The 26731-nt window shown below is 43.4% G+C and overlaps 1 pseudogene; it reads left to right on the top strand.

The window, feature by feature from the left end:
* The window catches only part of LOC140015914 (uncharacterized), a 63831-nt pseudogene extending 38127 nt beyond the window's left edge, over positions 1-25704 (top strand).
* Positions 25705-26731: the final 1027 nt, after the last annotated feature.

Here is a 26731-nt window from a genome sequence, read left to right as displayed (position 1 = left end):
TGACGAGCACTCATGGTGATGTTTGGGTTACTAAGCACACACTTGTACCTATTCAAATCGGCAAATATGTGGATGAGGTGTTGTGTGATGTAGTCCCAATTCAAGTGACACATGTGTTGTTAGGCAAAGCATGGATGTCAAGGCGAGAAGTTAAATATGACGGACATGCTAATAAGTATTCCTTCTTATTTAATGGTCGTCGTTTTGGACTAGTATCACTTACTTATGACCAGCTTTGTATTGATCTAGCACGCATGAAAAGTGAGCTTGAGCGTTATAGGATGGAGAAAAAGCGAGATGGGGATTTGAGCCTGAAGAGGTAAAATCCGAGGGAGTTGAAAGGAATGAGATCCAAGGGTCAGCTGTTGAACTAGAAAAAGAGATGAAAAAATCTAATGAGATGGGTGGTAAAAAGGAAGAAAAGATAGAAAGTGGGCTGATCTTGAGCAACCCGGTGAAGGCCTATTATTTCCTTAACGAACTTGCCCTTGCTTTGTGTAGTGTTTCTTCTTTTATACAGACCAAGCAAAGGCAAGTTGAGCTGATCTTGGTGTGTTCCATTCCAAAATCAATTGTAGATGTTGCAAGCCTCCATGGAGTTGGTACTCCAAGAGTTAAACCCCGTTGGTATCCATTCATGGAACAATGTCAACTCAAATTAGTCCACACCAAAGGGGAGTTGATTCGAGCTCGTCTTGAAGGGAACACTCCACATTTTGGGGATGGTTGTGTACCAAGGGTTCGTTTAAAGAACAAGTACCTCAATGACCATTATGATTTTTGTCTTGCTCTTAGTCCACATGAAGCTCCAACATCACCAAATCCGCCTTGGTGCCTTGCAAGTGTGTTCGAGCCCGAGTTCGATTTCATGGGATACACTTCATACCACTTTGAGGACCCTTACCTCATGACCACAAACGATCAAGTTGAGCATACATTGAAGATGGTTTGTGAGATTCAAGGTTCGACAAGGGTTATTTTCCAACTTAGCACATGGGCTTTGAATTGGATGCCATCTGTAGCCATCATAACAAGATTGAGTCGAAGGCATGTAACTCGTCTTGTCACCATTCTTGCTTCAATTTGTGGGCAAATTGCTTTCAAGAGGAGGGGAATGATATGAACAAGAGGAGCCACTGGAGTAAAGCCATGAGTTTTTCTAGGCTGGTTGTGAGCATTTTTTCAAACTAACCAAGAAACATGTAAGTCAATCTGTGGTGGCGTTCGATTTGAGGATTCAGACTACCAACCCTTGTTCGTGTCATTCATTTCCATCCAGATTTGAGGACAAATCCTTCTCAAGTGGAGGGGACTAATGTGTGCACGGACCTTAGCCCAAGTAATGACCCAGTCCGAGTTCCATTGGGCCCAATCACGCGTGCACGGGCCAAGCTCTTCAAAGAATCACTCCAAGTTCTGGTTAGACTTGTCCAAGACCAACATGGAGTTCACAAAGATATTGAGGGCGTGGAGAGAGACAATCGAGTCATTTACACCATGATCCAAGCCCACGAAGAGTCAAGCGGGCCACCAAGAGAATAAGGCCTTAGGCCCCATCAATTAGTTAGCAATTAGTTAATGATTAAGTAAGAGCATGGGCCGGCCCATCTTGTTCCAAGAGCATGGGCCGACTTTTTCCTTTTCCTAGCCTTTAGGGTTTTAGTCACTTTAGCCTATAAATAGGCTAGCTTTGTAAGGTTAAAGACACAAGTTTTATGAATAAAATTCTTAGTACTTTCGTTTTCTTTTTTAGAGAATTCGAGCCTTTAACTTGCTTTGGATAGGGTTATTGAGCAATCTTGCGTCCTGTCCTTGATTGTTCATCCGACCTATTCCCCTGGAGTATTCACCTTCATCGGAGTGTCGTCTACTACCTAAATCAAATCGTGTCGTCCGTTTGATTCTAGGTTCCGCAAACCAAGCGTTGGACAACCTCGCTAGATCCTTGGGCAAACGGGCTACGTGTCTCGAAACGTGTTGATCGAGGAACGTATCAGTTGGCTTCAGAGCTTTGGTTGAGGTATCTTCCGTTATATCCGTAGTTTGTCTTTGCGTTTCTTGTTCCGCTGCCTTGCTTTACAACAAAAAAAAAAAAAAACGTCACTGTTCATCGTACTGTTCATCGACACTGTTCACCGGTAATGTTCATCCGACACTGTTCACGTTACTGTTCATCCGAACACAAAATCTGTTGGTGTGTTTTCTCCTTTGTGTTGTGTCTAGTTTATTGATAATTTCTGTCCACAACTTGTTCTTGCGTTGGAGTCGTTGGTTGTGTCACCAATTCTGTCCGTTTGTGTGTCACGTCGTTGCTTGAAAATCTGTCCAAACTTGGTTGTGTCTTGCATCTTCAATTCTGCCGTGCATGTTTCTTTGTTGTGTCAAATCTGCCCGGAATTTTGTTGGTCTTCGTGAGTCCAATTTCTATCCATTCATCCGTAGTTGTTGTGAACAATCTGTCCGCAAGTTGTTTCGTGGTATTGAGTCGTTTGTTGCATCGAAATTTCTGGTCGTTGGTGTTCCAACATTGCTACCAAATTCTGTCCAAGTCGTTAGTCATAGCCGAAGGCAACAAGGAAACAAGAGGGCGACGGCTAGGGTTTCCTTGTGGCGGCTAGGGTTCCCTTTGTGCGGCTAGGATTTCATTTGTGCGACTAAGGTTTCGTTTGCGCTAGGGTTTCTACTTGTGGCTAGGGCTTCATTTGCGCTAGGGTTTCTTTGTTTTCACTTGGACACTCTCCTATATTCTCTCCTACGTTTTAGGAACACTCTCCTACGTTTAAGGAACACTCTCCTATACTCTCTCCTACATTTTAGGAACACTCTCCTACATTCTCTCCTACATTTTAGGAAGCTAAGTTTTCATTGAGATTCCATTCACAATAGCGCATCCATCAAATCTGTCCAAAATTTCCTTTCAAATTCCAGCCACTTAAACGTTGCCATCTTGGAGTACTTGGAGAGAAGTTGATTCAAAACTCATTGAGGAATTCCAGTTCTTCAAGGGGAACAATTTGTGACTTGAGAAGTGTCGTGAGAGCATTAGAGTGACATCCATATACATGAGTGCGAGTGGATACACGCAAGGGAGCGTGAAAGGCAATATCTTCGGTTTCGTTGCTAACTTTTTGCAGGTTCCCTCATACATTCATGGCGAGTACAAGACGCATAAAAGCTAGCTCACAACATTGTCTTCCTGATCCTAAGGGAGTCAAAGAAGTGGCATTACGTGGTGTAGATGAGCAATTGGACATCATCAAATCTCAGTTGCTTGGTTGGTTTTATACTCGTTGTGGTGTCAAAGATAAAATCAGTAGCTTGACCATTGATGGGAGTTGTGAAGTCAACCTTGCAAGTGCTATCATGGTTGGGAAATTAAATCTTCCAACCATTGATCATCTTCAACCGTACAAGTTGACGAGCACTCATGGTGATGTTTGGGTTACTAAGCACACACTTGTACCTATTCAAATCGGCAAATATGTGGATGAGGTGTTGTGTGATGTAGTCCCAATTCAAGTGACACATGTGTTGTTAGGCAAAGCATGGATGTCAAGGCGAGAAGTTAAATATGACGGACATGCTACTAAGTATTCCTTCTTATTTAATGGTCGTCGTTTTGGACTAGTATCACTTACTTATGACCAGCTTTGTATTGATCTAGCACGCATGAAAAGTGAGCTTGAGCGTTATAGGATGGAGAAAAAGCGAGATGGGGATTTGAGCCTGAAGAGGTAAAATCCGAGGGAGTTGAAAGGAATGAGATCCAAGGGTCAGCTGTTGAACTAGAAAAAGAGATGAAAAAATCTAATGAGATGGGTGGTAAAAAGGAAGAAAAGAGAGAAAGTGGGCTGATCTTGAGCAACCCGGTGAAGGCCTATTATTTCCTTAACGAACTTGCCCTTGCTTTGTGTAGTGTTTCTTCTTTTATACAGACCAAGCAAAGGCAAGTTGAGCTGATCTTGGTGTGTTCCATTCCAAAATCAATTGTAGATGTTGCAAGCCTCCATGGAGTTGGTACTCCAAGAGTTAAACCCCGTTGGTATCCATTCATGGAACAATGTCAACTCAAATTAGTCCACACCAAAGGGGAGTTGATTCGAGCTCGTCTTGAAGGGAACACTCCACATTTTGGGGATGGTTGTGTACCAAGGGTTCGTTTAAAGAACAAGTACCTCAATGACCATTATGATTTTTGTCTTGCTCTTAGTCCACATGAAGCTCCAACATCACCAAATCCGCCTTGGTGCCTTGCAAGTGTGTTCGAGCCCGAGTTCGATTTCATGGGATACACTTCATACCACTTTGAGGACCCTTACCTCATGACCACAAACGATCAAGTTGAGCATACATTGAAGATGGTTTGTGAGATTCAAGGTTCGACAAGGGTTATTTTCCAACTTAGCACATGGGCTTTGAATTGGATGCCATCTGTAGCCATCATAACAAGATTGAGTCGAAGGCATGTAACTCGTCTTGTCACCATTCTTGCTTCAATTTGTGGGCAAATTGCTTTCAAGAGGAGGGGAATGATATGAACAAGAGGAGCCACTGGAGTAAAGCCATGAGTTTTTCTAGGCTGGTTGTGAGCATTTTTTCAAACTAACCAAGAAACATGTAAGTCAATCTGTGGTGGCGTTCGATTTGAGGATTCAGACTACCAACCCTTGTTCGTGTCATTCATTTCCATCCAGATTTGAGGACAAATCCTTCTCAAGTGGAGGGGACTAATGTGTGCACGGACCTTAGCCCAAGTAATGACCCAGTCCGAGTTCCATTGGGCCCAATCACGCGTGCACGGGCCAAGCTCTTCAAAGAATCACTCCAAGTTCTGGTTAGACTTGTCCAAGACCAACATGGAGTTCACAAAGATATTGAGGGCGTGGAGAGAGACAATCGAGTCATTTACACCATGATCCAAGCCCACGAAGAGTCAAGCGGGCCACCAAGAGAATAAGGCCTTAGGCCCCATCAATTAGTTAGCAATTAGTTAATGATTAAGTAAGAGCATGGGCCGGCCCATCTTGTTCCAAGAGCATGGGCCGACTTTTTCCTTTTCCTAGCCTTTAGGGTTTTAGTCACTTTAGCCTATAAATAGGCTAGCTTTGTAAGGTTAAAGACACAAGTTTTATGAATAAAATTCTTAGTACTTTCGTTTTCTTTTTTAGAGAATTCGAGCCTTTAACTTGCTTTGGATAGGGTTATTGAGCAATCTTGCGTCCTGTCCTTGATTGTTCATCCGACCTATTCCCCTGGAGTATTCACCTTCATCGGAGTGTCGTCTACTACCTAAATCAAATCGTGTCGTCCGTTTGATTCTAGGTTCCGCAAACCAAGCGTTGGACAACCTCGCTAGATCCTTGGGCAAACGGGCTACGTGTCTCGAAACGTGTTGATCGAGGAACGTATCAGTTGGCTTCAGAGCTTTGGTTGAGGTATCTTCCGTTATATCCGTAGTTTGTCTTTGCGTTTCTTGTTCCGCTGCCTTGCTTTACAACAAAAAAAAAAAAAAACGTCACTGTTCATCGTACTGTTCATCGACACTGTTCACCGGTAATGTTCATCCGACACTGTTCACGTTACTGTTCATCCGAACACAAAATCTGTTGGTGTGTTTTCTCCTTTGTGTTGTGTCTAGTTTATTGATAATTTCTGTCCACAACTTGTTCTTGCGTTGGAGTCGTTGGTTGTGTCACCAATTCTGTCCGTTTGTGTGTCACGTCGTTGCTTGAAAATCTGTCCAAACTTGGTTGTGTCTTGCATCTTCAATTCTGCCGTGCATGTTTCTTTGTTGTGTCAAATCTGCCCGGAATTTTGTTGGTCTTCGTGAGTCCAATTTCTATCCATTCATCCGTAGTTGTTGTGAACAATCTGTCCGCAAGTTGTTTCGTGGTATTGAGTCGTTTGTTGCATCGAAATTTCTGGTCGTTGGTGTTCCAACATTGCTACCAAATTCTGTCCAAGTCGTTAGTCATAGCCGAAGGCAACAAGGAAACAAGAGGGCGACGGCTAGGGTTTCCTTGTGGCGGCTAGGGTTCCCTTTGTGCGGCTAGGATTTCATTTGTGCGACTAAGGTTTCGTTTGCGCTAGGGTTTCTACTTGTGGCTAGGGCTTCATTTGCGCTAGGGTTTCTTTGTTTTCACTTGGACACTCTCCTATATTCTCTCCTACGTTTTAGGAACACTCTCCTACGTTTAAGGAACACTCTCCTATACTCTCTCCTACATTTTAGGAACACTCTCCTACATTCTCTCCTACATTTTAGGAAGCTAAGTTTTCATTGAGATTCCATTCACAATAGCGCATCCATCAAATCTGTCCAAAATTTCCTTTCAAATTCCAGCCACTTAAACGTTGCCATCTTGGAGTACTTGGAGAGAAGTTGATTCAAAACTCATTGAGGAATTCCAGTTCTTCAAGGGGAACAATTTGTGACTTGAGAAGTGTCGTGAGAGCATTAGAGTGACATCCATATACATGAGTGCGAGTGGATACACGCAAGGGAGCATGAAAGGCAATATCTTCGGTTTCGTTGCTAACTTTTTGCAGGTTCCCTCATACATTCATGGCGAGTACAAGACGCATAAAAGCTAGCTCACAACATTGTCTTCCTGATCCTAAGGGAGTCAAAGAAGTGGCATTACGTGGTGTAGATGAGCAATTGGACATCATCAAATCTCAGTTGCTTGGTTGGTTTTATACTCGTTGTGGTGTCAAAGATAAAATCAGTAGCTTGACCATTGATGGGAGTTGTGAAGTCAACCTTGCAAGTGCTATCATGGTTGGGAAATTAAATCTTCCAACCATTGATCATCTTCAACCGTACAAGTTGACGAGCACTCATGGTGATGTTTGGGTTACTAAGCACACACTTGTACCTATTCAAATCGGCAAATATGTGGATGAGGTGTTGTGTGATGTAGTCCCAATTCAAGTGACACATGTGTTGTTAGGCAAAGCATGGATGTCAAGGCGAGAAGTTAAATATGACGGACATGCTACTAAGTATTCCTTCTTATTTAATGGTCGTCGTTTTGGACTAGTATCACTTACTTATGACCAGCTTTGTATTGATCTAGCACGCATGAAAAGTGAGCTTGAGCGTTATAGGATGGAGAAAAAGCGAGATGGGGATTTGAGCCTGAAGAGGTAAAATCCGAGGGAGTTGAAAGGAATGAGATCCAAGGGTCAGCTGTTGAACTAGAAAAAGAGATGAAAAAATCTAATGAGATGGGTGGTAAAAAGGAAGAAAAGAGAGAAAGTGGGCTGATCTTGAGCAACCCGGTGAAGGCCTATTATTTCCTTAACGAACTTGCCCTTGCTTTGTGTAGTGTTTCTTCTTTTATACAGACCAAGCAAAGGCAAGTTGAGCTGATCTTGGTGTGTTCCATTCCAAAATCAATTGTAGATGTTGCAAGCCTCCATGGAGTTGGTACTCCAAGAGTTAAACCCCGTTGGTATCCATTCATGGAACAATGTCAACTCAAATTAGTCCACACCAAAGGGGAGTTGATTCGAGCTCGTCTTGAAGGGAACACTCCACATTTTGGGGATGGTTGTGTACCAAGGGTTCGTTTAAAGAACAAGTACCTCAATGACCATTATGATTTTTGTCTTGCTCTTAGTCCACATGAAGCTCCAACATCACCAAATCCGCCTTGGTGCCTTGCAAGTGTGTTCGAGCCCGAGTTCGATTTCATGGGATACACTTCATACCACTTTGAGGACCCTTACCTCATGACCACAAACGATCAAGTTGAGCATACATTGAAGATGGTTTGTGAGATTCAAGGTTCGACAAGGGTTATTTTCCAACTTAGCACATGGGCTTTGAATTGGATGCCATCTGTAGCCATCATAACAAGATTGAGTCGAAGGCATGTAACTCGTCTTGTCACCATTCTTGCTTCAATTTGTGGGCAAATTGCTTTCAAGAGGAGGGGAATGATATGAACAAGAGGAGCCACTGGAGTAAAGCCATGAGTTTTTCTAGGCTGGTTGTGAGCATTTTTTCAAACTAACCAAGAAACATGTAAGTCAATCTGTGGTGGCGTTCGATTTGAGGATTCAGACTACCAACCCTTGTTCGTGTCATTCATTTCCATCCAGATTTGAGGACAAATCCTTCTCAAGTGGAGGGGACTAATGTGTGCACGGACCTTAGCCCAAGTAATGACCCAGTCCGAGTTCCATTGGGCCCAATCACGCGTGCACGGGCCAAGCTCTTCAAAGAATCACTCCAAGTTCTGGTTAGACTTGTCCAAGACCAACATGGAGTTCACAAAGATATTGAGGGCGTGGAGAGAGACAATCGAGTCATTTACACCATGATCCAAGCCCACGAAGAGTCAAGCGGGCCACCAAGAGAATAAGGCCTTAGGCCCCATCAATTAGTTAGCAATTAGTTAATGATTAAGTAAGAGCATGGGCCGGCCCATCTTGTTCCAAGAGCATGGGCCGACTTTTTCCTTTTCCTAGCCTTTAGGGTTTTAGTCACTTTAGCCTATAAATAGGCTAGCTTTGTAAGGTTAAAGACACAAGTTTTATGAATAAAATTCTTAGTACTTTCGTTTTCTTTTTTAGAGAATTCGAGCCTTTAACTTGCTTTGGATAGGGTTATTGAGCAATCTTGCGTCCTGTCCTTGATTGTTCATCCGACCTATTCCCCTGGAGTATTCACCTTCATCGGAGTGTCGTCTACTACCTAAATCAAATCGTGTCGTCCGTTTGATTCTAGGTTCCGCAAACCAAGCGTTGGACAACCTCGCTAGATCCTTGGGCAAACGGGCTACGTGTCTCGAAACGTGTTGATCGAGGAACGTATCAGTTGGCTTCAGAGCTTTGGTTGAGGTATCTTCCGTTATATCCGTAGTTTGTCTTTGCGTTTCTTGTTCCGCTGCCTTGCTTTACAACAAAAAAAAAAAAAAAACGTCACTGTTCATCGTACTGTTCATCGACACTGTTCACCGGTAATGTTCATCCGACACTGTTCACGTTACTGTTCATCCGAACACAAAATCTGTTGGTGTGTTTTCTCCTTTGTGTTGTGTCTAGTTTATTGATAATTTCTGTCCACAACTTGTTCTTGCGTTGGAGTCGTTGGTTGTGTCACCAATTCTGTCCGTTTGTGTGTCACGTCGTTGCTTGAAAATCTGTCCAAACTTGGTTGTGTCTTGCATCTTCAATTCTGCCGTGCATGTTTCTTTGTTGTGTCAAATCTGCCCGGAATTTTGTTGGTCTTCGTGAGTCCAATTTCTATCCATTCATCCGTAGTTGTTGTGAACAATCTGTCCGCAAGTTGTTTCGTGGTATTGAGTCGTTTGTTGCATCGAAATTTCTGGTCGTTGGTGTTCCAACATTGCTACCAAATTCTGTCCAAGTCGTTAGTCATAGCCGAAGGCAACAAGGAAACAAGAGGGCGACGGCTAGGGTTTCCTTGTGGCGGCTAGGGTTCCCTTTGTGCGGCTAGGATTTCATTTGTGCGACTAAGGTTTCGTTTGCGCTAGGGTTTCTACTTGTGGCTAGGGCTTCATTTGCGCTAGGGTTTCTTTGTTTTCACTTGGACACTCTCCTATATTCTCTCCTACGTTTTAGGAACACTCTCCTACGTTTAAGGAACACTCTCCTATACTCTCTCCTACATTTTAGGAACACTCTCCTACATTCTCTCCTACATTTTAGGAAGCTAAGTTTTCATTGAGATTCCATTCACAATAGCGCATCCATCAAATCTGTCCAAAATTTCCTTTCAAATTCCAGCCACTTAAACGTTGCCATCTTGGAGTACTTGGAGAGAAGTTGATTCAAAACTCATTGAGGAATTCCAGTTCTTCAAGGGGAACAATTTGTGACTTGAGAAGTGTCGTGAGAGCATTAGAGTGACATCCATATACATGAGTGCGAGTGGATACACGCAAGGGAGCATGAAAGGCAATATCTTCGGTTTCGTTGCTAACTTTTTGCAGGTTCCCTCATACATTCATGGCGAGTACAAGACGCATAAAAGCTAGCTCACAACATTGTCTTCCTGATCCTAAGGGAGTCAAAGAAGTGGCATTACGTGGTGTAGATGAGCAATTGGACATCATCAAATCTCAGTTGCTTGGTTGGTTTTATACTCGTTGTGGTGTCAAAGATAAAATCAGTAGCTTGACCATTGATGGGAGTTGTGAAGTCAACCTTGCAAGTGCTATCATGGTTGGGAAATTAAATCTTCCAACCATTGATCATCTTCAACCGTACAAGTTGACGAGCACTCATGGTGATGTTTGGGTTACTAAGCACACACTTGTACCTATTCAAATCGGCAAATATGTGGATGAGGTGTTGTGTGATGTAGTCCCAATTCAAGTGACACATGTGTTGTTAGGCAAAGCATGGATGTCAAGGCGAGAAGTTAAATATGACGGACATGCTAATAAGTATTCCTTCTTATTTAATGGTCGTCGTTTTGGACTAGTATCACTTACTTATGACCAGCTTTGTATTGATCTAGCACGCATGAAAAGTGAGCTTGAGCGTTATAGGATGGAGAAAAAGCGAGATGGGGATTTGAGCCTGAAGAGGTAAAATCCGAGGGAGTTGAAAGGAATGAGATCCAAGGGTCAGCTGTTGAACTAGAAAAAGAGATGAAAAAATCTAATGAGATGGGTGGTAAAAAGGAAGAAAAGATAGAAAGTGGGCTGATCTTGAGCAACCCGGTGAAGGCCTATTATTTCCTTAACGAACTTGCCCTTGCTTTGTGTAGTGTTTCTTCTTTTATACAGACCAAGCAAAGGCAAGTTGAGCTGATCTTGGTGTGTTCCATTCCAAAATCAATTGTAGATGTTGCAAGCCTCCATGGAGTTGGTACTCCAAGAGTTAAACCCCGTTGGTATCCATTCATGGAACAATGTCAACTCAAATTAGTCCACACCAAAGGGGAGTTGATTCGAGCTCGTCTTGAAGGGAACACTCCACATTTTGGGGATGGTTGTGTACCAAGGGTTCGTTTAAAGAACAAGTACCTCAATGACCATTATGATTTTTGTCTTGCTCTTAGTCCACATGAAGCTCCAACATCACCAAATCCGCCTTGGTGCCTTGCAAGTGTGTTCGAGCCCGAGTTCGATTTCATGGGATACACTTCATACCACTTTGAGGACCCTTACCTCATGACCACAAACGATCAAGTTGAGCATACATTGAAGATGGTTTGTGAGATTCAAGGTTCGACAAGGGTTATTTTCCAACTTAGCACATGGGCTTTGAATTGGATGCCATCTGTAGCCATCATAACAAGATTGAGTCGAAGGCATGTAACTCGTCTTGTCACCATTCTTGCTTCAATTTGTGGGCAAATTGCTTTCAAGAGGAGGGGAATGATATGAACAAGAGGAGCCACTGGAGTAAAGCCATGAGTTTTTCTAGGCTGGTTGTGAGCATTTTTTCAAACTAACCAAGAAACATGTAAGTCAATCTGTGGTGGCGTTCGATTTGAGGATTCAGACTACCAACCCTTGTTCGTGTCATTCATTTCCATCCAGATTTGAGGACAAATCCTTCTCAAGTGGAGGGGACTAATGTGTGCACGGACCTTAGCCCAAGTAATGACCCAGTCCGAGTTCCATTGGGCCCAATCACGCGTGCACGGGCCAAGCTCTTCAAAGAATCACTCCAAGTTCTGGTTAGACTTGTCCAAGACCAACATGGAGTTCACAAAGATATTGAGGGCGTGGAGAGAGACAATCGAGTCATTTACACCATGATCCAAGCCCACGAAGAGTCAAGCGGGCCACCAAGAGAATAAGGCCTTAGGCCCCATCAATTAGTTAGCAATTAGTTAATGATTAAGTAAGAGCATGGGCCGGCCCATCTTGTTCCAAGAGCATGGGCCGACTTTTTCCTTTTCCTAGCCTTTAGGGTTTTAGTCACTTTAGCCTATAAATAGGCTAGCTTTGTAAGGTTAAAGACACAAGTTTTATGAATAAAATTCTTAGTACTTTCGTTTTCTTTTTTAGAGAATTCGAGCCTTTAACTTGCTTTGGATAGGGTTATTGAGCAATCTTGCGTCCTGTCCTTGATTGTTCATCCGACCTATTCCCCTGGAGTATTCACCTTCATCGGAGTGTCGTCTACTACCTAAATCAAATCGTGTCGTCCGTTTGATTCTAGGTTCCGCAAACCAAGCGTTGGACAACCTCGCTAGATCCTTGGGCAAACGGGCTACGTGTCTCGAAACGTGTTGATCGAGGAACGTATCAGTTGGCTTCAGAGCTTTGGTTGAGGTATCTTCCGTTATATCCGTAGTTTGTCTTTGCGTTTCTTGTTCCGCTGCCTTGCTTTACAACAAAAAAAAAAAAAAACGTCACTGTTCATCGTACTGTTCATCGACACTGTTCACCGGTAATGTTCATCCGACACTGTTCACGTTACTGTTCATCCGAACACAAAATCTGTTGGTGTGTTTTCTCCTTTGTGTTGTGTCTAGTTTATTGATAATTTCTGTCCACAACTTGTTCTTGCGTTGGAGTCGTTGGTTGTGTCACCAATTCTGTCCGTTTGTGTGTCACGTCGTTGCTTGAAAATCTGTCCAAACTTGGTTGTGTCTTGCATCTTCAATTCTGCCGTGCATGTTTCTTTGTTGTGTCAAATCTGCCCGGAATTTTGTTGGTCTTCGTGAGTCCAATTTCTATCCATTCATCCGTAGTTGTTGTGAACAATCTGTCCGCAAGTTGTTTCGTGGTATTGAGTCGTTTGTTGCATCGAAATTTCTGGTCGTTGGTGTTCCAACATTGCTACCAAATTCTGTCCAAGTCGTTAGTCATAGCCGAAGGCAACAAGGAAACAAGAGGGCGACGGCTAGGGTTTCCTTGTGGCGGCTAGGGTTCCCTTTGTGCGGCTAGGATTTCATTTGTGCGACTAAGGTTTCGTTTGCGCTAGGGTTTCTACTTGTGGCTAGGGCTTCATTTGCGCTAGGGTTTCTTTGTTTTCACTTGGACACTCTCCTATATTCTCTCCTACGTTTTAGGAACACTCTCCTACGTTTAAGGAACACTCTCCTATACTCTCTCCTACATTTTAGGAACACTCTCCTACATTCTCTCCTACATTTTAGGAAGCTAAGTTTTCATTGAGATTCCATTCACAATAGCGCATCCATCAAATCTGTCCAAAATTTCCTTTCAAATTCCAGCCACTTAAACGTTGCCATCTTGGAGTACTTGGAGAGAAGTTGATTCAAAACTCATTGAGGAATTCCAGTTCTTCAAGGGGAACAATTTGTGACTTGAGAAGTGTCGTGAGAGCATTAGAGTGACATCCATATACATGAGTGCGAGTGGATACACGCAAGGGAGCATGAAAGGCAATATCTTCGGTTTCGTTGCTAACTTTTTGCAGGTTCCCTCATACATTCATGGCGAGTACAAGACGCATAAAAGCTAGCTCACAACATTGTCTTCCTGATCCTAAGGGAGTCAAAGAAGTGGCATTACGTGGTGTAGATGAGCAATTGGACATCATCAAATCTCAGTTGCTTGGTTGGTTTTATACTCGTTGTGGTGTCAAAGATAAAATCAGTAGCTTGACCATTGATGGGAGTTGTGAAGTCAACCTTGCAAGTGCTATCATGGTTGGGAAATTAAATCTTCCAACCATTGATCATCTTCAACCGTACAAGTTGACGAGCACTCATGGTGATGTTTGGGTTACTAAGCACACACTTGTACCTATTCAAATCGGCAAATATGTGGATGAGGTGTTGTGTGATGTAGTCCCAATTCAAGTGACACATGTGTTGTTAGGCAAAGCATGGATGTCAAGGCGAGAAGTTAAATATGACGGACATGCTACTAAGTATTCCTTCTTATTTAATGGTCGTCGTTTTGGACTAGTATCACTTACTTATGACCAGCTTTGTATTGATCTAGCACGCATGAAAAGTGAGCTTGAGCGTTATAGGATGGAGAAAAAGCGAGATGGGGATTTGAGCCTGAAGAGGTAAAATCCGAGGGAGTTGAAAGGAATGAGATCCAAGGGTCAGCTGTTGAACTAGAAAAAGAGATGAAAAAATCTAATGAGATGGGTGGTAAAAAGGAAGAAAAGAGAGAAAGTGGGCTGATCTTGAGCAACCCGGTGAAGGCCTATTATTTCCTTAACGAACTTGCCCTTGCTTTGTGTAGTGTTTCTTCTTTTATACAGACCAAGCAAAGGCAAGTTGAGCTGATCTTGGTGTGTTCCATTCCAAAATCAATTGTAGATGTTGCAAGCCTCCATGGAGTTGGTACTCCAAGAGTTAAACCCCGTTGGTATCCATTCATGGAACAATGTCAACTCAAATTAGTCCACACCAAAGGGGAGTTGATTCGAGCTCGTCTTGAAGGGAACACTCCACATTTTGGGGATGGTTGTGTACCAAGGGTTCGTTTAAAGAACAAGTACCTCAATGACCATTATGATTTTTGTCTTGCTCTTAGTCCACATGAAGCTCCAACATCACCAAATCCGCCTTGGTGCCTTGCAAGTGTGTTCGAGCCCGAGTTCGATTTCATGGGATACACTTCATACCACTTTGAGGACCCTTACCTCATGACCACAAACGATCAAGTTGAGCATACATTGAAGATGGTTTGTGAGATTCAAGGTTCGACAAGGGTTATTTTCCAACTTAGCACATGGGCTTTGAATTGGATGCCATCTGTAGCCATCATAACAAGATTGAGTCGAAGGCATGTAACTCGTCTTGTCACCATTCTTGCTTCAATTTGTGGGCAAATTGCTTTCAAGAGGAGGGGAATGATATGAACAAGAGGAGCCACTGGAGTAAAGCCATGAGTTTTTCTAGGCTGGTTGTGAGCATTTTTTCAAACTAACCAAGAAACATGTAAGTCAATCTGTGGTGGCGTTCGATTTGAGGATTCAGACTACCAACCCTTGTTCGTGTCATTCATTTCCATCCAGATTTGAGGACAAATCCTTCTCAAGTGGAGGGGACTAATGTGTGCACGGACCTTAGCCCAAGTAATGACCCAGTCCGAGTTCCATTGGGCCCAATCACGCGTGCACGGGCCAAGCTCTTCAAAGAATCACTCCAAGTTCTGGTTAGACTTGTCCAAGACCAACATGGAGTTCACAAAGATATTGAGGGCGTGGAGAGAGACAATCGAGTCATTTACACCATGATCCAAGCCCACGAAGAGTCAAGCGGGCCACCAAGAGAATAAGGCCTTAGGCCCCATCAATTAGTTAGCAATTAGTTAATGATTAAGTAAGAGCATGGGCCGGCCCATCTTGTTCCAAGAGCATGGGCCGACTTTTTCCTTTTCCTAGCCTTTAGGGTTTTAGTCACTTTAGCCTATAAATAGGCTAGCTTTGTAAGGTTAAAGACACAAGTTTTATGAATAAAATTCTTAGTACTTTCGTTTTCTTTTTTAGAGAATTCGAGCCTTTAACTTGCTTTGGATAGGGTTATTGAGCAATCTTGCGTCCTGTCCTTGATTGTTCATCCGACCTATTCCCCTGGAGTATTCACCTTCATCGGAGTGTCGTCTACTACCTAAATCAAATCGTGTCGTCCGTTTGATTCTAGGTTCCGCAAACCAAGCGTTGGACAACCTCGCTAGATCCTTGGGCAAACGGGCTACGTGTCTCGAAACGTGTTGATCGAGGAACGTATCAGTTGGCTTCAGAGCTTTGGTTGAGGTATCTTCCGTTATATCCGTAGTTTGTCTTTGCGTTTCTTGTTCCGCTGCCTTGCTTTACAACAAAAAAAAAAAAAAACGTCACTGTTCATCGTACTGTTCATCGACACTGTTCACCGGTAATGTTCATCCGACACTGTTCACGTTACTGTTCATCCGAACACAAAATCTGTTGGTGTGTTTTCTCCTTTGTGTTGTGTCTAGTTTATTGATAATTTCTGTCCACAACTTGTTCTTGCGTTGGAGTCGTTGGTTGTGTCACCAATTCTGTCCGTTTGTGTGTCACGTCGTTGCTTGAAAATCTGTCCAAACTTGGTTGTGTCTTGCATCTTCAATTCTGCCGTGCATGTTTCTTTGTTGTGTCAAATCTGCCCGGAATTTTGTTGGTCTTCGTGAGTCCAATTTCTATCCATTCATCCGTAGTTGTTGTGAACAATCTGTCCGCAAGTTGTTTCGTGGTATTGAGTCGTTTGTTGCATCGAAATTTCTGGTCGTTGGTGTTCCAACATTGCTACCAAATTCTGTCCAAGTCGTTAGTCATAGCCGAAGGCAACAAGGAAACAAGAGGGCGACGGCTAGGGTTTCCTTGTGGCGGCTAGGGTTCCCTTTGTGCGGCTAGGATTTCATTTGTGCGACTAAGGTTTCGTTTGCGCTAGGGTTTCTACTTGTGGCTAGGGCTTCATTTGCGCTAGGGTTTCTTTGTTTTCACTTGGACACTCTCCTATATTCTCTCCTACGTTTTAGGAACACTCTCCTACGTTTAAGGAACACTCTCCTATACTCTCTCCTACATTTTAGGAACACTCTCCTACATTCTCTCCTACATTTTAGGAAGCTAAGTTTTCATTGAGATTCCATTCACAATAGCGCATCCATCAAATCTGTCCAAAATTTCCTTTCAAATTCCAGCCACTTAAACGTTGCCATCTTGGAGTACTTGGAGAGAAGTTGATTCAAAACTCATTGAGGAATTCCAGTTCTTCAAGGGGAACAATTTGTGACTTGAGAAGTGTCGTGAGAGCATTAGAGTGACATCCATATACATGAGTGCGAGTGGATACACGCAAGGGAGCATGAAAGGCAATATCTTCGGTTTCGTTGCTAACTTTTTGCAGGTTCCCTCATACATTCATGGCGAGTACAAGACGCATAAAAGCTAGCTCACAACATTGTCTTCCTGATCCTAAGGGAGTCAAAGAAGTGGCATTACGTGGTGTAGATGAGCAATTGGACATCATCAAATCTCAGTTGCTTGGTTGGTTTTATACTCGTTGTGGTGTCAAAGATAAAATCAGTAGCTTGACCATTGATGGGAGTTGTGAAGTCAACCTTGCAAGTGCTATCATGGTTGGGAAATTAAATCTTCCAACCATTGATCATCTTCAACCGTACAAGTTGACGAGCACTCATGGTGATGTTTGGGTTACTAAGCACACACTTGTACCTATTCAAATCGGCAAATATGTGGATGAGGTGTTGTGTGATGTAGTCCCAATTCAAGTGACACATGTGTTGTTAGGCAAAGCATGGATGTCAAGGCGAGAAGTTAAATATGACGGACATGCTAATAAGTATTCCTTCTTATTTAATGGTCGTCGTTTTGGACTAGTATCACTTACTTATGACCAGCTTTGTATTGATCTAGCACGCATGAAAAGTGAGCTTGAGCGTTATAGGATGGAGAAAAAGCGAGATGGGGATTTGAGCCTGAAGAGGTAAAATCCGAGGGAGTTGAAAGGAATGAGATCCAAGGGTCAGCTGTTGAACTAGAAAAAGAGATGAAAAAATCTAATGAGATGGGTGGTAAAAAGGAAGAAAAGATAGAAAGTGGGCTGATCTTGAGCAACCCGGTGAAGGCCTATTATTTCCTTAACGAACTTGCCCTTGCTTTGTGTAGTGTTTCTTCTTTTATACAGACCAAGCAAAGGCAAGTTGAGCTGATCTTGGTGTGTTCCATTCCAAAATCAATTGTAGATGTTGCAAGCCTCCATGGAGTTGGTACTCCAAGAGTTAAACCCCGTTGGTATCCATTCATGGAACAATGTCAACTCAAATTAGTCCACACCAAAGGGGAGTTGATTCGAGCTCGTCTTGAAGGGAACACTCCACATTTTGGGGATGGTTGTGTACCAAGGGTTCGTTTAAAGAACAAGTACCTCAATGACCATTATGATTTTTGTCTTGCTCTTAGTCCACATGAAGCTCCAACATCACCAAATCCGCCTTGGTGCCTTGCAAGTGTGTTCGAGCCCGAGTTCGATTTCATGGGATACACTTCATACCACTTTGAGGACCCTTACCTCATGACCACAAACGATCAAGTTGAGCATACATTGAAGATGGTTTGTGAGATTCAAGGTTCGACAAGGGTTATTTTCCAACTTAGCACATGGGCTTTGAATTGGATGCCATCTGTAGCCATCATAACAAGATTGAGTCGAAGGCATGTAACTCGTCTTGTCACCATTCTTGCTTCAATTTGTGGGCAAATTGCTTTCAAGAGGAGGGGAATGATATGAACAAGAGGAGCCACTGGAGTAAAGCCATGAGTTTTTCTAGGCTGGTTGTGAGCATTTTTTCAAACTAACCAAGAAACATGTAAGTCAATCTGTGGTGGCGTTCGATTTGAGGATTCAGACTACCAACCCTTGTTCGTGTCATTCATTTCCATCCAGATTTGAGGACAAATCCTTCTCAAGTGGAGGGGACTAATGTGTGCACGGACCTTAGCCCAAGTAATGACCCAGTCCGAGTTCCATTGGGCCCAATCACGCGTGCACGGGCCAAGCTCTTCAAAGAATCACTCCAAGTTCTGGTTAGACTTGTCCAAGACCAACATGGAGTTCACAAAGATATTGAGGGCGTGGAGAGAGACAATCGAGTCATTTACACCATGATCCAAGCCCACGAAGAGTCAAGCGGGCCACCAAGAGAATAAGGCCTTAGGCCCCATCAATTAGTTAGCAATTAGTTAATGATTAAGTAAGAGCATGGGCCGGCCCATCTTGTTCCAAGAGCATGGGCCGACTTTTTCCTTTTCCTAGCCTTTAGGGTTTTAGTCACTTTAGCCTATAAATAGGCTAGCTTTGTAAGGTTAAAGACACAAGTTTTATGAATAAAATTCTTAGTACTTTCGTTTTCTTTTTTAGAGAATTCGAGCCTTTAACTTGCTTTGGATAGGGTTATTGAGCAATCTTGCGTCCTGTCCTTGATTGTTCATCCGACCTATTCCCCTGGAGTATTCACCTTCATCGGAGTGTCGTCTACTACCTAAATCAAATCGTGTCGTCCGTTTGATTCTAGGTTCCGCAAACCAAGCGTTGGACAACCTCGCTAGATCCTTGGGCAAACGGGCTACGTGTCTCGAAACGTGTTGATCGAGGAACGTATCAGTTGGCTTCAGAGCTTTGGTTGAGGTATCTTCCGTTATATCCGTAGTTTGTCTTTGCGTTTCTTGTTCCGCTGCCTTGCTTTACAACAAAAAAAAAAAAAAACGTCACTGTTCATCGTACTGTTCATCGACACTGTTCACCGGTAATGTTCATCCGACACTGTTCACGTTACTGTTCATCCGAACACAAAATCTGTTGGTGTGTTTTCTCCTTTGTGTTGTGTCTAGTTTATTGATAATTTCTGTCCACAACTTGTTCTTGCGTTGGAGTCGTTGGTTGTGTCACCAATTCTGTCCGTTTGTGTGTCACGTCGTTGCTTGAAAATCTGTCCAAACTTGGTTGTGTCTTGCATCTTCAATTCTGCCGTGCATGTTTCTTTGTTGTGTCAAATCTGCCCGGAATTTTGTTGGTCTTCGTGAGTCCAATTTCTATCCATTCATCCGTAGTTGTTGTGAACAATCTGTCCGCAAGTTGTTTCGTGGTATTGAGTCGTTTGTTGCATCGAAATTTCTGGTCGTTGGTGTTCCAACATTGCTACCAAATTCTGTCCAAGTCGTTAGTCATAGCCGAAGGCAACAAGGAAACAAGAGGGCGACGGCTAGGGTTTCCTTGTGGCGGCTAGGGTTCCCTTTGTGCGGCTAGGATTTCATTTGTGCGACTAAGGTTTCGTTTGCGCTAGGGTTTCTACTTGTGGCTAGGGCTTCATTTGCGCTAGGGTTTCTTTGTTTTCACTTGGACACTCTCCTATATTCTCTCCTACGTTTTAGGAACACTCTCCTACGTTTAAGGAACACTCTCCTATACTCTCTCCTACATTTTAGGAACACTCTCCTACATTCTCTCCTACATTTTAGGAAGCTAAGTTTTCATTGAGATTCCATTCACAATAGCGCATCCATCAAATCTGTCCAAAATTTCCTTTCAAATTCCAGCCACTTAAACGTTGCCATCTTGGAGTACTTGGAGAGAAGTTGATTCAAAACTCATTGAGGAATTCCAGTTCTTCAAGGGGAACAATGCACTCATGGTGATGTTTGGGTTACTAAGCACACACTTGTACCTATTCAAATCGGCAAATATGTGGATGAGGTGTTGTGTGATGTAGTCCCAATTCAAGTGACACATGTGTTGTTAGGCAAAGCATGGATGTCAAGGCGAGAAGTTAAATATGACGGACATGCTAATAAGTATTCCTTCTTATTTAATGGTCGTCGTTTTGGACTAGTATCACTTACTTATGACCAGCTTTGTATTGATCTAGCACGCATGAAAAGTGAGCTTGAGCGTTATAGGATGGAGAAAAAGCGAGATGGGGATTTGAGCCTGAAGAGGTAAAATCCGAGGGAGTTGAAAGGAATGAGATCCAAGGGTCAGCTGTTGAACTAGAAAAAGAGATGAAAAAATCTAATGAGATGGGTGGTAAAAAGGAAGAAAAGATAGAAAGTGGGCTGATCTTGAGCAACCCGGTGAAGGCCTATTATTTCCTTAACGAACTTGCCCTTGCTTTGTGTAGTGTTTCTTCTTTTATACAGACCAAGCAAAGGCAAGTTGAGCTGATCTTGGTGTGTTCCATTCCAAAATCAATTGTAGATGTTGCAAGCCTCCATGGAGTTGGTACTCCAAGAGTTAAACCCCGTTGGTATCCATTCATGGAACAATGTCAACTCAAATTAGTCCACACCAAAGGGGAGTTGATTCGAGCTCGTCTTGAAGGGAACATTCCACATTTTGGGGATGGTTGTGTACCAAGGGTTCGTTTAAAGAACAAGTACCTCAATGACCATTATGATTTTTGTCTTGCTCTTAGTCCACATGAAGCTCCAACATCACCAAATCCGCCTTGGTGCCTTGCAAGTGTGTTCGAGCCCGAGTTCGATTTCATGGGATACATGATGCGGTTGAGCACGAGGCCCAAAGTGTACAAGTAGACCCTGTGAAGGTGCCCCAAGGCCCAGTGACACGAGGACGAGCTAAGAGATTCAAGGAGTCCCTCCAAGCCTTGGTACGTGCCATCCAAACCCAAGAAAAACCGGGCGTTGAAGGAATTGAGTTGGAACATCCTTGCACGACTACTAAAATGCTGCTTACAATTGAAGATGCAAGTGTTCAAGCTCCAAATAGCGGGCCAAGCTGCAGTTAAGTACCCTCGCTGAGCCGTACGGGCGACGCGCCCCTGGCTTGGGGGCCCTGGGGCGCAGCGAAGCCCCCGGTGGGGGTTCGGGGGCAACGCCCCCGACGCTTAAGATCTATAGTTAGTTGGGCTAGCTTTCGGTCAAGTGAAGGCCCAAGGGCCTGGCCGAACTTTCCTTGTTATTTTTCCAGTTTATTAGGTCTTAGTCACGGCTATTAATAGCCTCAAGCCGCATGTTACATTCAGTTTTTGAGAGTATTGAATAAAATTTCCAGAATTTCGTCCATTCCTTGTGGCAAATTCCCTTAGCTTGTGAAAGCTAAGTTGAACATCCTAGAGTTGATCCTAGGCTGTTCTTGACTTATCAATCAAGCACACATACTTGATTGTGGCGTCCTCTACCGTTAAATCTGTTCTTGAGTGGTCCAAGTTCAGGTTCAACTCCATCCAATCTTCATCGTGTTCCTCTAGATCCGAAGTTGCTTCCGCGTCTCGCATCAGCTGGCATCAGAGCTGGTTAGAGGTATCACGAATATCCCTTTTTATTGTTTTTAGATCTATTTTAGTCTTCTAAATTCGTAGCTCAAGTGCTCGGGTTTGTCAAGTCCTAAATCTGTCTTGGTTGTTTCCTTGTCAGAAATCTGTCTTTGTTGTTTAGTTGTTGTCCGAAATTTTCTGTCCAGTTTTGTCTTGTGTTTATGTTCTGTTTAAATCCAAAAAAAAAAATCTATTGTGATGCATACCTTATTGTCATTCCCTTGAGTCGTTGCTGGAATTAATTTGCTGGGATACCGAATCTGTTTGCACTTGTTTCTTGAACCTTTGTGTTGTTGCTTTGCAAAACTCGAACATCAAAACCTTATTGGGGAAGTCTTGAGCTTCTTGGATCAAAGAGGTTAATCTTGGCAGTCTTGAAACCTGAAATAAACCCTCAACCGTGTTCTTGTTTTCATGGAACTTTGATCTTGAAACCAAATCTGTCCAAGTTGTTTACGTTAATTGCTGTGAAATTCTGGTCTAAACTAGCTGAATATTGTGTGAAAACACCCCAACAGAAGTCAAAAAAAAAATTCTAAGAATGACGGCTCTAGTTTCCAATTTTTGACCAGCCTTCAAGTTTTATCAAATCTGATTCCAACTTGGACTTCCAAATCTGAACAACCTCCAATTCTTGACCAGCCTTCAAGTTTTACCAAATCTGATTCAAACTTGGACTTCCAAATCTGAACAGCCCTAGTCTTGGTCAACCTTCAAGCCACCAAATCTGATTCAAACTTGGACTTCCGAATCTGAACAACCTCCAATTCTTGACAGCCTACAAGTTTACCAAATTTGGTGCAAAATCTGACTTCCAAATCTGACCAGCCCCAAAATTTCGAATTTGAACCACTTGGGACTCCCAAATTTGACCAAACTCCAAGGTTTCCAATCCTTAACAACCCCAAGTGTCCAAATCAGATCACACTTTCCAATTTCCGAATCTTGAATTCTTGAATTTCCCTAAAACTGTTGGAGCAATTGTGACACCCGATTGGGCTGAGTTTTAGGTAGTAGATTGCCCATTATTTGAGCAGCATAAGGCCACCCAAAATACTCCAAAACCCTTACCAAAAAGACCACGGACCAGCAGCTCAACAAATTCCAGAAAATTGGGTTTCGGGTAGAGTTTTCTAGGATTTTCAAAATTTCAGCATTCAAGTTAATTGTCTTACTTTCTTTTGCGTCGTTAGTTATTGTCCAACTATATTCTAATCTTGAGTCGTGTCTAGGTCTTCAGTCATTCAACTCCATTTTATTGCTACTAGCTTGTGTGTCACCTGTTGACTAGTCAAGAACGTACATTGCGGTGACGCCTAGTTTGTTCAACTCAAGCAACAAGCAAGCCAAGGAATTGCTTGGTAAGATTATTAGAGAGTGATACACTTGAGTGAAACACGAGTGTGAGTGACCTATACATCATATAAAAAAAAAAGAGAGAGGAACTCGTTTTGTTTATTTGTTTTGCAGGTGGACTAAATATGTCTAGTGAAGTTGGTGAACAAACCATGGACATCAAACTACAGTTGGAAGCCATGATGAGGGAGTTCAAACGATTGCTTAAGAATGAAATTGAACCATTGCATGATCGAATTGATCAGTTGGAGAACTCGAAACCCCCACCTACCCCGAGTAAGGGCAAAGAATCGGCATACTCAAACGATGAAGAGGAAGCGTTTGAGGGGAGGCACCAAAATGATCAAAGGTTCCAACGTCGAGGAGATGACACCATTAAAGGTGTCAAACTCAAGATTCCCTCATTCCAAGGCAAGTCGGACCCCGAGGCGTACTTGGAATGGGAACGGAAAATTGAGTTAGTCTATGAATGCCACACCTATACGGAGGAGCAAAAGGTGAAACTAGCAGCCGTAGAATTCACTGACTACGCCTCCATTTGGTGGGACCAACTTAGACTAAGCCGAAGGAGAAATCGTGAGAGACCTGTGGAAACTTGGGAGGAAATGAGGAGTCTGATGAGAAAAAGGTTCGTTCCGAGCTACTATAGTCGAGATCTACACCGTCGGCTACAAGCTCTCAACCAAGGGTCCATGTCAGTTGAGGATTATTACAAGGAGATGGAAATGGCCATCATGAAGGCGGATTTGCGTGAAGATGGAGAGGCCACTATGGCTCGTTTTCTACATGGATTGAGGCCCGAGATTGCTGAAGTAGTGGAACTCCAACACTACCTCGACATGAATGAAATGCTCGAGAAGGCGGTTACCATTGAACGGCGCCTCAAGAGGAGGGGTACTGCACGACAAAGCACTACTTATCAAGCTGGAAATTGGCGCACTTCTCAACCAAAAAGGGAGGAGAAGGCCGCAGCTCCTTCTTACCCTCCAAGGCCAAATGGCCTCCCTTCCAAGGCAGCGCCCAAGCCTGACTTTAAGGCTAATAATGCAGCTTCCCAACCACGTGGTCGAGACACCAAGTGCTTTAAGTGTCAAGGATTTGGCCACATCGCTTCTCAATGCCCCAGCCAAAGGACCATGCTGATGTTGCCAAATGGGGAAATTGTATCAGATGAGGAAGAGGAGTACGAGGGGATACCGCCTCTAGAAGAGGAAGAGAATGAATCGAGTGAGGAGATACCTACGCATGAGGAGATTGGATGCCTAGTGGTTCGAAAGGTCCTCACTACCCGCGCCAAAGAGGAGGAAATGGAGGTACAACGGGACAACCTTTTCTACACAAGGTGTCATATCAAGGATAAGGTGTGTAGTGTTGTTATTGATAGTGGTTAGTAATGCCATTTGGCTTAACTAATGCACCTAGTACCTTCATGCGTTTGATGAACCATGTTTTGAGACCTTTTCTTGGGAAATTTGTAGTGGTTTACTTTGATGATATTCTGATTTATAGTAGAAGCTTAGAGGAACACCTTGAGCACCTCAAAGCCATCTTTGCAGTACTTCGAAGGGAAAGGCTATATGCCAACCTTAAGAAGTGCACATTTTGCACTGATCATGTTGTGTTTCTAGGATATGTTGTAAGTGCGCAGGGCATTCATGTAGATGAAGAGAAGATTAAGTCCATCCAGGAGTGGCCAACACCTACCTCTGTAAGTGATGTGCGCAGCTTTCATGGATTAGCAAGCTTCTACCGTCGCTTTGTGAAGGATTTTAGCACCATTGCTGCACCTCTTACCGCGATCATAAAGAAGAACGAGAAGTTCTTTTGGGGGGAAACCCAAGATAAGGCTTTCCAATTGCTGAAACACAAACTCACACATGCACCACTCCTTGCAATACCTAATTTTGATCTGACTTTTGAAGTGGAATGTGATGCATCAGGTGTAGGAGTAGGAGCCGTACTCATGCAAGGAGGGAGACCGATTGCCTACTTTAGTGAGAAATTAAATGGCGCGGTCCTCAACTATTCAATTTATGACAAGGAGATGTTTGCCCTTGTACGTGCTTTGGAGACATGGCAACACTACCTACGTGCCCGGGAATTCGTCATCAAAACTGACCACGAGTCTCTCAAGCACCTAAAAGGACAACAAAAGCTGAGCAAACGGCATGCCCGATGGGTAGCCTTCATCGAGTCTTTTCCATACGTCATCAAATACAAAACAGGTAAGTCTAATGTAGTAGCTGACGCTTTATCTCGGAGACACATTTTGCTCACTGCCTTAGATGCTAAACTCCTAGGCTTTGAGCTCATGAAGGAGTTGTATCAGGATGACTTGGATTTTGCCAACGCTTATGCGAATTGGGGAAAATCTGACTTTGAAAAGTTCTTTGTACATGATGGGTTCTTATTTTATCTTACCAAGCTGTGCATTCCTCGAGGGTCCATACGTGACTTACTTATTCGGGAGTCACATAGTGGTGGACTAATTGGGACACTTTGGTGTCACCAAGACATTAGCTGTATTGCAGGAACACTTCCATTGGCCTCGCATGCGCAAGGACGTGGAGAGGATTGTTGGAAGATGTGGTGTGTGCCACAAAGCTAAGTCTCGGGTCAACCCAAACGGTTTGTATACTCCTTTACCCATACCTCACCAACCTTGGGTTGACATCTCCATGGATTTCGTGCTTGGGTTACCTCGTTCAAAGCGTGGCCATGACTCAATATTTGTTGTGGTAGATAGGTTCTCCAAAATGGCTCACTTTATTGCATGTCATAAGACGGATGATGCTTTACACATTGCTGATTTATTCTTTAAAGAGGTTGTTCGTTTGCATGGCATACCTAGGACAATAGTATCCGATAGAGATGTCAAGTTTTTGAGCTATTTTTGGAAATCTTTATGGGGTCGGTTGGGAACCAAACTGTTGTTCTCTACCTCTAGTCATCCTCAAACGTACGGACAAACTGAGGTAGTCAATAGGACTTTATAAGGAGTCCCTCCAAGCCTTGGTACGTGCCATCCAAACCCAAGAGAAACCGGGCATTGAAGGAATTGAGTTGGAACATCCTTGCACGACTACTAAAATGCTGCTTACAATTGAAGATGCAAGTGTTCAAGCTCCAAATAGCGGGCCAAGCTGCAGTTAAGTACCCTCGCTGAGCCGTACGGGCGACGCGCCCCTGGCTTGGGGGCCCGGGGGCGCGGCGAAGCCCCCGGTGGGGGTTCGGGGGCAACGCCCCGACGCTTAAGATCTATAGTTAGTTGGGCTAGCTTTCGGTCAAGTGAAGGCCCAAGGGCCTGGCCGAACTTTCCTTGTTATTTTTCCAGTTTATTAGGTCTTAGTCACGGCTATTAATAGCCTCAAGCTGCATGTTACATTCAGTTTTTGAGAGTATTGAATAAAATTTCCAGAATTTCGTCCATTCCTTGTGGCAAATTCCCTTAGCTTGTGAAAGCTAAGTTGAACATCCTAGAGTTGATCCTAGGCTGTTCTTGACTTATCAATCAAGCACACATACTTGATTGTGGCGTCCTCTACCGTTAAATCTGTTCTTGAGTGGTCCAAATTCAGGTTCAACTCCATCCAATCTTCATCGTGTTCCTCTAGATCCGAAGTTGCTTCCGCGTC

The sequence above is a fragment of the Coffea arabica genome, chromosome 10c, assembly GCF_036785885.1.
Source record: "Coffea arabica cultivar ET-39 chromosome 10c, Coffea Arabica ET-39 HiFi, whole genome shotgun sequence".
Classification (NCBI taxonomy): domain Eukaryota; kingdom Viridiplantae; phylum Streptophyta; class Magnoliopsida; order Gentianales; family Rubiaceae; genus Coffea; species Coffea arabica.
The sequence above is the reverse complement of the archived record's forward strand: the minus strand, read 5'-3'. Positions and strand labels throughout refer to the sequence as shown.